Raw genomic sequence first — 10914 nt, forward strand, 5'->3', positions numbered from 1 at the left:
GTGTGTGTGTGTGTGCGGTCGGCTCGCAGAGATAAGAACACGGCCGTGGCAAGAAGGCCCTGCCTCTCCTAAGAGGCGACTAATAGGTAGGAGTCGAGAGGTGGAAAGTGTGTGCGTGTGCGTGTGCGTGTGCGTGTGTGCGTGTGTGTATCTTCGTGTGAGCGTGCGTGTGTGTGTCAGTGTGTGTGTATGTCCGTTCGGCTCGCAGAGATAAGAACATGGCTGTGGCAAGAAGGCCCTGCCTGTTGTAAGGGGCGACTAATAGGTAGGAGTCGAGAGGTAAAGAGTGCATGTGTGTGTGCGTGTGTGCGTGTGTGTGCGTGTGTAAGTATGTATCTGTGTCGGTTCGGCTTGCAGAGATAAGAACACGGCCGAGGCAAGAAGGCCCTGCCTGTCGTAAGAGGCGACTAATAGGTAGGAGTCGAGAGGTGGAGAGTGTGTGCGTGTGCGTGTGCGTGTGCGTGTGTGCGTGTGTGTGTCTGCGTGAGAGCGTGCGTGTGTGTGTGAGTGTGTGTGTATGTCCGTTCGGCTCGCAGAGATAAGAATACGTCCATGGCAAGAAGTCCCTGAATGTCGTAAGAGGCGACTAAAGGGTAGGAGTCGAGAGGTTAAGAGTGTATGTGTGTGTGCGTGTGTGCGTGTGTGTGCGCGTGTGTGAGTATGTGTGTGTGTCCGTTCGGCTTGCAGAGATAAGAATACGTCCGTGGCAAGAAGTCTCTGAATGTCGTAAGAGGCGACTAATGGGTAGGAGTCGAGAGGTTAAGAGTGTATGTGTGTGCGTGTGTGTGTGCGTGTGTGAGTAGGTGTGTGTCCGTTCGGCTTGCAGAGATAAGAACACGGCCGAGGCAAGAAGGCCCTGCCTGTCCTAAGAGGCGACTAATAGGTAGGAGTGGAGAGGTGGAGAGTGTGTGCGTGTGTGTGTGCGTGTGCGTGTGTGCGTGTGTGTGTCTGCGTGTGTGTGTGAGTGTGTCCGTTCGGCTTGCAGAGATAAGAATACGTCCGTGGCAAGAAGTCCCTGAATGTCGTAAGAGGCGACTAATGGATAGGAGTCGAGAGGTGGAGAGTGTGTGCGTGTGCGTGTGCGTGTGCGTGTGTGTGTGTGTGCGTGTGTGCCTGTGTACGTGTAAGTGTGTGTGTGCGGTAGGCTCGCAGAGATAAGAACACGGCCGTGGCAAGAAGGCCCTGCATGTCGTAAGAGGCGACTAATGGGTAGGAGCCGAGAGGTGAAGAATGTATGTGTGTGTGTGCCTGTGTGCGTGAGTGTGCGTGTGTGTGTGTGTGTATGTGTGTATGTCCGTTTGGCTTGCAGAGATAAGAATACGGCCGAGGCAAGAAGGCCCTGCCTATCGTAATAGGCGACTAATTGGTAGGAGTCGAGAGGTGAAGAGTGTACGTGTGTGTGCGTGTGTGCGTGTGTGTGTGCGTGTGTAAGTATGTGTGTGTGTCCGTTCGGCTTGCAGAGATAAGAATACGTCCGTGGCAAAAAGTCCCTAAATGTCGTAAGAGGCGACTAATGGATAGGAGCCGAGAGGTGAAGAATGTATGTGTGTGTGTGTGTGCCTGTGTGCGTGAGTGTGCGTGTGTGAGTGTGTGTGTATGTGTGTATGTCCGTTTGGCTTGCAGAGATAAGAACACGGCCGAGGCAAGAAGGCCCTGCCTGTCCTAAGAGGCGACTAATAGGTAGGAGTGGAGAGGTGGAGAGTGTGTGCGTGTGCGTGTGCGTGTGCGTGTGTGTGTGTGCGTGTGTGCCTGTGTGCGTGTAAGTGTGTGTGTGTGTGCGGTCGGCTCGCAGAGATAAGAACACGGCCGTGGCAAGAAGGCCCTGCCTCTCCTAAGAGGCGACTAATAGGTAGGAGTCGAGAGGTGGAAAGTGTGTGCGTGTGCGTGTGCGTGTGCGTGTGTGCGTGTGTGTATCTTCGTGTGAGCGTGCGTGTGTGTGTCAGTGTGTGTGTATGTCCGTTCGGCTCGCAGAGATAAGAACATGGCTGTGGCAAGAAGGCCCTGCCTGTTGTAAGGGGCGACTAATAGGTAGGAGTCGAGAGGTAAAGAGTGCATGTGTGTGTGCGTGTGTGCGTGTGTGTGCGTGTGTAAGTATGTATCTGTGTCGGTTCGGCTTGCAGAGATAAGAACACGGCCGAGGCAAGAAGGCCCTGCCTGTCGTAAGAGGCGACTAATAGGTAGGAGTCGAGAGGTGGAGAGTGTGTGCGTGTGCGTGTGCGTGTGCGTGTGTGCGTGTGTGTGTCTGCGTGAGAGCGTGCGTGTGTGTGTGAGTGTGTGTGTATGTCCGTTCGGCTCGCAGAGATAAGAATACGTCCATGGCAAGAAGTCCCTGAATGTCGTAAGAGGCGACTAAAGGGTAGGAGTCGAGAGGTTAAGAGTGTATGTGTGTGTGTGTGAGTGTGTGTGTGTCCGTTCGGCCTGCAGAGATAAGATTACGTATGTGGCAAGAAGGCCCTGCCTGTCTTAAGAGGCGACTCATGGATAGGAGTCGAGAGGTGGAGAGTGTGTGCGTGTGCGTGTGCGTTTGCGTGTGCGTGTATGCGTGTGTGCCTGGGTGCGTGAAAATGTGTGTGTATGTGTGTGTGAGTGTGTGTGTGTGGGGTCGGCTCGTAGAGATAAGAACACGGCCGTGGCAAGAAGGCCCTGCCTGTCGTAAGAGGCGACTAATGGGTAGGAGTCGAGAGGTGAAGAGTGTATGTGTGTGTGGGTGTGCCTGTGTGCGTGTGTGCGTGCGTGTGTGAGTATGTGTGTGTGTTAGTTCGGCTTGCAGAAATAAGCACACGACCGAGGCAAGAAGGCCCTGCCTATCGTTAGTGGCGACTAATAGGTAGGAGTCGAGAGGTGAAGAGTGTATGTGTGTGTGTGCGTGTGTGCGTGTGTGTGTGCGTATGTGAGTATGTTTGTGTGTCCGTTCGGCTTGCAGAGATAAGAACACGGCCGAGGCAAGAAGGCACTGCCTGTCGTAAGAGGCGACTAATAGGTAGGAGTCGAGAGGTGAAGAGTGTATGTGTGTGTGGGTGTGCCTGTGTGCGTGTGTATTTGTGTGTGCGTGTGTGAGTATGTGTGTGTGTCCGTTCGGCTTGCAGAGATAAGAACACGGCCGTGGCAAGAAGGCCCTGCCTTACGTAAGAGGCGACTAATGGGTAGGAGTCGAGAGGTGAAGAGTGTATTTGTGTGTGGGTGTGTGTGTGTGCGTGCGTGTGTGTGTCAGTGTGTGTGTCCGTTCGGCTCACAGAGATAAGAACTCGGCCGTGGCAAGAAGTTCCTGCCTGTCGTAGGAGGCGACTAATGGGTAGGACTCGACAGGTGAAGAGTGTATGTGTGTGTATGTGTGTGCGTGTGTGTGTGCGTGTGTGAGTATGTGTGTGTGTTAGTTCGGCTTGCAGAAATAAGAACACGACCGAGGCAAGAAGGCCCTGCCTATCGTAAGAGGCGACTAATAGGTAGGAGTCGAGAGGTGAAGAGTGTATGTGTGTGTGTGCGTGTGTGCGTCTGTGTGTGCGTGTGTGAGTATGTGTGTGTGTTAGTTCGGCTTGCAGAAATAAGAACACGACCGAGGCAAGAAGGCCCTGCCTATCGTAAGAGGCCACTAATAGGTAGGAGTCGAGAGGTGAAGAGTGTATGTGTGTGTGTGTGTGTGCCTGTGTGCGTGTGTGTGTCAGTGTGTGTGTCCGTTCTGCTCACAGAGATAAGAATACGTCCGTGGCAAGAAGGCCCTGCCTTCCGTAAGAGGCGACTAATGGGTAGGAGTCGAGAGGTGAAGAGTGTATTTGTGTGTGTGTGTGTGTGCGTGCGTGTGTGTGTCAGTGTGTGTGTCCGTTCTGCTCACAGAGATAAGAACTCGGCCGTGGCAAGAAGTTCCTGCCTGTCGTAGGAGGCGACTAATGGGTAGGAGTCGACAGGTGAAGAGTGTATGTGTGTGTATGTGTGTGCGTATGTGTGTGCGTGTGTGAGTATGTGTGTGTGTTAGTTCGGCTTGCAGAAATAAGAACACGACCGAGGCAAGAAGGCCCTGCCTATCGTAAGAGGCGACTAATAGGTAGGAGTCGAGAGGTGAAGAGTGTATGTGTGTGTGCGTGTATGTGTGTGTGTGCGTGTGTGAGTATGTGTGTGTGTCCATTCGGCTTGCAGAGATAAGAACACGGCCGAGGCAAGAAGGCCCTGCCTGTCGTAAGAGGCGACTAATAGGTAGGAGTCGAGAGGTGGAGAGTGTGTGAGTGTGCGTGTGGGTGTGCGTGTGTGCGTGTGTGTGTCTGCGTGTGAGCGTGCGTGTGTGTGTGAGTGTGTGTGTGTCCGTTCGGCCCGCAGAGATAAGAACACGGCCGTGGCAAGAAGGCCCTGCCTTACGTAAGAGGCGACTAATGGGTAGGAGTCGAGAGGTGAAGAGTGTATTTGTGTGTGGGTGTGTGTGTGTGCGTGCGTGTGTGTGTCAGTGTGTGTGTCCGTTCTGCTCACAGAGATAAGAACTCGGCCGTGGCAAGAAGTTCCTGCCTGTCGTAGGAGGCCACTAATGGGTAGGAGTCGACAGGTGAAGAGTGTATGTGTGTGTATGTGTGTGCGTATGTGTGTGCGTGTGTGAGTATGTGTGTGTGTTAGTTCGGCTTGCAGAAATAAGAACACGACCGAGGCAAGAAGGCCCTGCCTATCGTAAGAGGCGACTAATAGGTAGGAGTCGAGAGGTGAAGAGTGTATGTGTGTGTGCGTGTATGTGTTTGTGTGTGCGTGTGTGAGTATGTGTGTGTGTCCGTTCGGCTTGCAGAGATAAGAACACGTCCGTGGCAAGAAGGCCCTGCCTGTCTTAAGAGGCGACTAATGGATAGGAGTCGAGAGGTGGAGAGTGTGTGCGTGTGCGTGTGCGTCTGCATGTGTGCGTGTGTGCCTGTGTGCGTGTAAGTGTGTGTGTATGTGTGTGTGTGAGTGTGTGTGTGTGCGGTCGGCTCGCATAGATAAGAACACGGCCGTGGCAAGAAGGCCCTGCCTGTCGTAAGAGGCGACTAATGGGTAGGAGTCGAGAGGTGAAGAGTGTATGTGTGTGTGTGCCTGTGTGCGTGTGTGTGCGTGTATGAGTATGTGTGTGTGTTAGTTCGGGTTGCAGAAATAAGAACACGACCGAGGCAAGAAGGCCCTGCCTATCGTAAGAGGCGACTAATAGGTAGGAGTCGAGAGGTGAAGAGTGTCTGTGTGTGTGTGCGTGTGTGCGTGTGTGTGTGCGTGTGTGAGTATGTGTGTGTGTCCGTTCGGCTTGCAGAGATAAGAACACGTCCGAGGCAAGAAGGCCATGCTTGCTGTAAGGAGCGACTAATGGATAGGAGTCGAGTGGTGAAGAATGTACTTGTGTGTGTGCGTGTGTTCGTTTGTGTGTACGTGTGTATGTGTTTGTGCGTGTGTAAGTGTGTGTGTGTGTGTGCGTGCGTGTGTGTGTCAGTGTGTGTGTCCGTTCTGCTCACAGAGATAAGAACTCGGCCGTGGCAAGAAGTTCCTGCCTGTCGTAGGAGGCGACTAATGGGTAGGAGTCGACAGGTGAAGAGTGTATGTGTGTGTATGTGTGTGCGTATGTGTGTGCGTGTGTGAGTATGTGTGTGTGTTAGTTCGGCTTGCAGAAATAAGAACACGACCGAGGCAAGAAGGCCCTGCCTATCGTAAGAGGCGACTAATAGATAGGAGTCGAGAGGTGAAGAGTGTATGTGTGTGTGCGTGTATGTGTGTGTGTGTGCGTGTGTGAGTATGTGTGTGTGTCCGTTCGGCTTGCAGAGATAAGAACACGGCCGTGGCAAGAAGGCTTTGCCTTTCGTAAGAGGCGACTAATGGGTAGGAGTCGAGAGGTGGAGAGTGTGTGCGTGTGCGTGTGCGTGTGTGTGTGTGCGTGTGTGCCTGTGTGCGTGTAAGTGTGTGTGTGTGTGCGGTAGGCTCGCAGAGATAAGAACACGGCCGTGGCAAGAAGGCCCTGCCTGTCGTAAGAGGCGACTAATGGGTAGGAGCCGAGAGGTGAAGAGTGTATGTGTGTGTGTGTGTGCCTGTGTGCGTGTGTGTGTGCGTGTGTGAGTATGTGTGTGTCCGTTCGGCTTGCATAGATCAGAATACGGCCGTGGCAAGAAGTCCATGCTTGCTGTAAGGAGCGACTAATTGGTAGGAGTCGAGAGTTAAAAATGTGTATGTGTGTGTGTGTTTGTTCCCTTGTGTGTGCGTGTGTAAGTGTGTGTGTGTGTATGTATGTGTGTGTCCGTTCGGCTCACAGAGATAAGAACTCGGCCGTGGCAAGAAGTTCCTGCCTGTCGTAGGAGGCGACTAATGGGTAGGAGTCGACAGGTGTAGAGTGTATGTGTGTGTGTATGTGTGTGCGTATGTGTGTGCGTGTGTGAATATGTGTGTGTGTTAGTTCGGCTTGCAGAAATAAGAACACGACCGAGGCAAGAAGGCCCTGCCTATCGTAAGAGGCGACTAATGGGTAGGAGTCGAGAGGTGAAGAATGTATGTGTGTGTGTGCCTGTGTGCGTGTGTGTGTGTGTGTGCGTGTGTGAGTATGTGTGTGTGTCCGTTCGGCTTGCAGAGATAAGAACACGGCCGTGGCAAGAAGGCCCTGCCTGTCGTAAGAGGCGACTAATGGGTAGGAGCCGAGAGGTGAAGAGTGTATGTGTGTGTGTGTGTGCCTGTGTGCGTGTGTGTGTGTGTGCGTGTGTGAGTATGTGTGTGTGTCCGTTCGGCTTGCAGAGATAAGAACACGGCCGTGGCAAGAAGGCCCTGCCTTTCGTAAGAGGCGACTAATGGGTAGGAGTCGAGAGGTGAAGAGTGTATTTGTGTGTGTGTGTGTGTGCGTGCGTGTGTGTGTCAGTGTGTGTGTCCGTTCTGCTCACAGAGATAAGAACTCGGCCGTGGCAAGAAGTTCCTGCCTGTCGTAGGAGGCGACTAATGGGTAGGAGTCGACAGGTGAAGAGTGTATGTGTGTGTGTATGTGTGTGCGTATGTGTGTGCGTGTGTGAGTATGTGTGTGTGTTAGTTCAGCTTGCAGAAATAAAAACACGACCGAGGCAAGAAGGCCCTGCCTATCGTAAGAGGCGACTAATAGGTAGGAGTCGAGAGGTGAAGAGTGTATGTGTGTGTGCGTGTATGTGTGTGTGTGTGCGTGTGTGAGTATGTGTGTGTGTCCGTTCGGCTTGCAGAGATAAGAACACGGCCGAGGCAAGAAGGCCCTGCCTGTCGTAAGAGGCGACTAATAGGTAGGAGTCGAGAGGTGGAGAGTGTGTGAGTGTGCGTGTGGGTGTGCGTGTGTGCGTCTGTGTGTCTGCGTGTGAGCGTGCGTGTGTGTGTGAGTGTGTGTGTATGTCCGTTCGGCTCGCAGAGATAAGAACATGGCTGTGGCAAGAAGTCCCTGCCAGTTGTAAGGGGCGACTAATAGGTAGGAGTCGAGAGGTGAAGAGTGTATGTGTGTGTGCGTGTGTGCGTGTGTGTGCGCGTGTGTGAGTATGTGTGTGTGTCCGTTTGGCTTGCAGAGATAAGAATACGTCCGTGGCAAGAAGTCCCTGAATATCGTAAGAGGCGACTAATGGGTAGGAGTCGAGAGGTTAAGAGTGTATGTGTGTGTGTGTGTGAGTGTGTGTGTGTCCGTTCGGCCCGCAGAGATAAGAATACGTCAGTGGCAAGAAGGCCCTGCCTGTCTTAAGAGGCGACTAATGGATAGGAGTCGAGAGATGGAGAGTGTGTGCGTGTGCGTGTGCGTGTGCGTCTGCATGTGTGCGTGTAAGTGTGTGTGTATGTGTGTGTGTGAGTGTGTGTGTGTGCGGTCGGCTCGCAGAGATAAGAACACGGCCGTGGCAAGAAGGCCCTGCCTGTCGTAAGAGGCGACTAATGGGTAGGAGTCGAGAGGTGAAGAGTGTATGTGTGTGTGTGCCTGTGTGCGTGTGTGTGCGTGTATGAGTATGTGTGTGTGTTAGTTCGGCTTGCAGAAATAAGAACACGACCGAGGCAAGAAGGCCCTGCCTATCGTAAGAGGCGACTAATAGGTAGGAGTCGAGAGGTGAAGAGTGTATGTGTGTGTGTGCGTGTGTGCGTGTGTGCGTGTGTGTGTGTGCGTGTGTGAGTATGTGTGTGTGTCCGTTCGGCTTGCAGAGATAAGAACACGGCCGAGGCAAGAAGGCCATGCTTGCTGTAAGGAGCGACTAATGGATAGGAGTCGAGAGATGAAGAGTGTACTTGTGTGTGCGTGTGTTCGTTTGTGTGTACGTGTGTATGTGTTTGTGCGTGTGTAAGTGTGTGTGTGTGTATGTGTGTGTGTGTCCCTTCGGCTCGCAGAGATAAAAATACAGCCTTGGCAAGAAAGCCATGCCAGTCGTAAGGGGCGACTAATGGGTAGGAGTCGAGAGGTGAAGAATGTATTTGTGTGTGCGTGTGTGCGTGTGTGTGTGTGTGAGTGTGTGTGTGTATGTGTGTGTGGCCCTTCGGCTCGCAGAGATAACAAAACAGCGGTTGCAAGAAGGCAATGCCTGTCGTAAGAGGCGACTAATGGGTTGGAGTCAAGAGGTGAAGAGTGTACGTGTGTGCGCGTGTGTGTGTGTGTGTGTGAATGTGTGTGTGTATGTGTGTGTGTATGTGTGTGTGTGTCCCTTCGGCTCGCAGAGATAAAAATACAGCCGTGGTAAGAAGGCCATGCCTGTCGTAAAATGCGACTAATGGGTAGGAGTCGAGAGGTGAAGAGTGTATGTGTGTGTGTGCGTGTGTGCGTGTGTGTGTAAGTATGTGTGTGTATGTGTGTGTGTCCGTTCGGCTTGCATAGATAAGAATACGGCCGTGGCAAGAAGGCCATGCTTGCTGTAAGGAGCGACTAATTGGTAGGAGTCGAGAGATGAAGAGTGTATGTGTGTGTGTGTGTGTTCCTTTGTGTGTGCGTGTGTAAGTGTGTGTGTATGTATGTGTGTGTCCGTTCGGCTTGCAGAAATTAGAATACGACCGAAGCAAGAAGGCCATGCCTGTCGTAAGAGGCGACTAATGGGTAGAAGTCGAGAGGTGGAGAGTGTATTTGTGTGTGTGTGTGTGTGCGTGCGTGTGTGTGTCAGTGTGTGTGTCCTTTCGGCTCACAGAGATAAGAACTCGGCCGTAGCAAGAAGTTCCTGTCTGTCGTAAGAGGCGACTAATGGGTAGGAGTCGAGAGGTGAAGAGTGTATGTGTGTGTGCGTGTGTGCGTGTGTGTGTGCGTGTGTGAGTATGTGTGTGTGTGTTAGTTCGGCTTGCAGAGATAAGAACTTGACCGAGGCAAGAAGGCCCTGCCTATCGTAAGAGGCGTCTAATAGGTAGGACTCGAGAGGTGAAGAATGTATGTGTGTGTGCGTGTGTGCGTGTGTGTGTGTGTGTGAGTGTATGTGTGTGTGCGTGTGTGCGTGCGTGTGTGCGTGTGTGTGCGTGTGTGCGTGCGTGTTTGCCTGTGTGTGTGTGTGTTTGTGAGTGTGTGTGTGTGTATGTGTGTGTGTGTCTTCGGCTCGCAGAGATAAGAACACAGCCGCGGCAAGAAAGCCATGCCAGTCGTAAGGGGCGACTAATGGGTAGAAGTCGAGAGGAGAAGAGTGTATGTGTGCGTGCGTGTGTGAGCATGTGTGTGTGTCTGTTCGGCTTGCAGAGATAAGAACACGGCCGAAGCAAGAAGACCCTGCCTGTCGTAAGAGGCGACTAATAGGTAGGAGTCGAGAGGAGAAGAGTGTATGTGTGCGTGCGTGTGTGCATGTGTGTGTGTTTGAGTGTGTGTGTATGTGTGTCCCTTCAGTTCGCAGAGATAAAAATACAGCCGTGGTAAGAAGGCCATGCCTGTCGTAAGAGGCGACTAATGGGTAGGAGTCGAGAGGTAAAGAGTGTATGTGTGTGTGCGTGTGTGCGTGTGTGTGTAAGTATGTGTGTGTATGTGTGTGTGTGTGTGTATCCCTTCTGCTCGCAGAGATAAGAATACGTCCGTGGCAATAAGGCCATGCTTGCTGTAAGGAGCGACTAATGGGTAGGAGTCGAGAGATGAAGAGTGTACGTGTGTGTGTGTGTGTGCGTGTGTTCGTTTGTGTGTACGTGTGTATGTGTTTGTGCGTGTGTAAGTGTGTGTGTGTGTATGTATGTGTGTGTTCTTTCGGCTTGCAAAAATTAGAATACAACCGAAGCAAGAAGGCCATGCCTGCCGTAAGAGGCGACTAATGGGTAGAAGTCGAGAGGTGGAGAGTGTATTTGTGTGTGTGTGTATGTGTGCGTGTGTGCGTGCGTGTGTGTGTTAGAGTGTGTGTGTGTCCGTTCGGCTTGCAGAGATAAGAATACGTCCGTGGCAAGAAGCCCCTGAATGTCGTAAGAGGGGACTAATCAGTTGGAGTCGAGAGGTTAAGAGTGTATGTGTGTGTGTGAGTGTGTGTGTGTGTGTCCGTTCGGCCCGCAGAGAAAAGAATACGTCCGTGGCAAGAAGGCCCTGCCTGTCTTAAGAGGCTACTAATGGATAGGAGTCGAGAGGTGAAGAGTGTATGTGTGTGTGTGTGTGTTCGTTTGTGTTTGCGTGTGTAAGTGTGTGTGTATGTATGTGTGTGTCCGTTCGGCTCGCAGAGATTAGAATACGGCCGAGGCAAGAAGGACATGCCTGTCGTAAGAGGCGACTAATGGGTAGGAGTCGAGAGGTAAAGAGTGTATTTGTGTGTGTGTGTGTGTGTGTGTGCGTGTGTGTGTGCGTGTGAGCGTGCGTGTGTGTGTGAGTGTGTGTGTCCGTTCGGCACACAGAGATAAGAACTCGGCTGTGGCAAGTAGTCCCTGTCTGTCGTAAGAGGCGACTAATGGGTAGGAGTCGAAAGGTGAAGAGTGTATGTGTGTGTGTGTGTGCGTGTCTGCGTGTGTTTGTGCGTGTGTGATTGTGTGTGTGTGCGTGTGTGCGTGCGCGTGTGTGTGAGTGTGTGTATCCGATCGGCTTGC

This window comes from Diabrotica undecimpunctata, unplaced genomic scaffold (assembly GCF_040954645.1).
Source record: "Diabrotica undecimpunctata isolate CICGRU unplaced genomic scaffold, icDiaUnde3 ctg00000571.1, whole genome shotgun sequence".
Classification (NCBI taxonomy): Eukaryota; Metazoa; Arthropoda; class Insecta; order Coleoptera; family Chrysomelidae; genus Diabrotica; species Diabrotica undecimpunctata.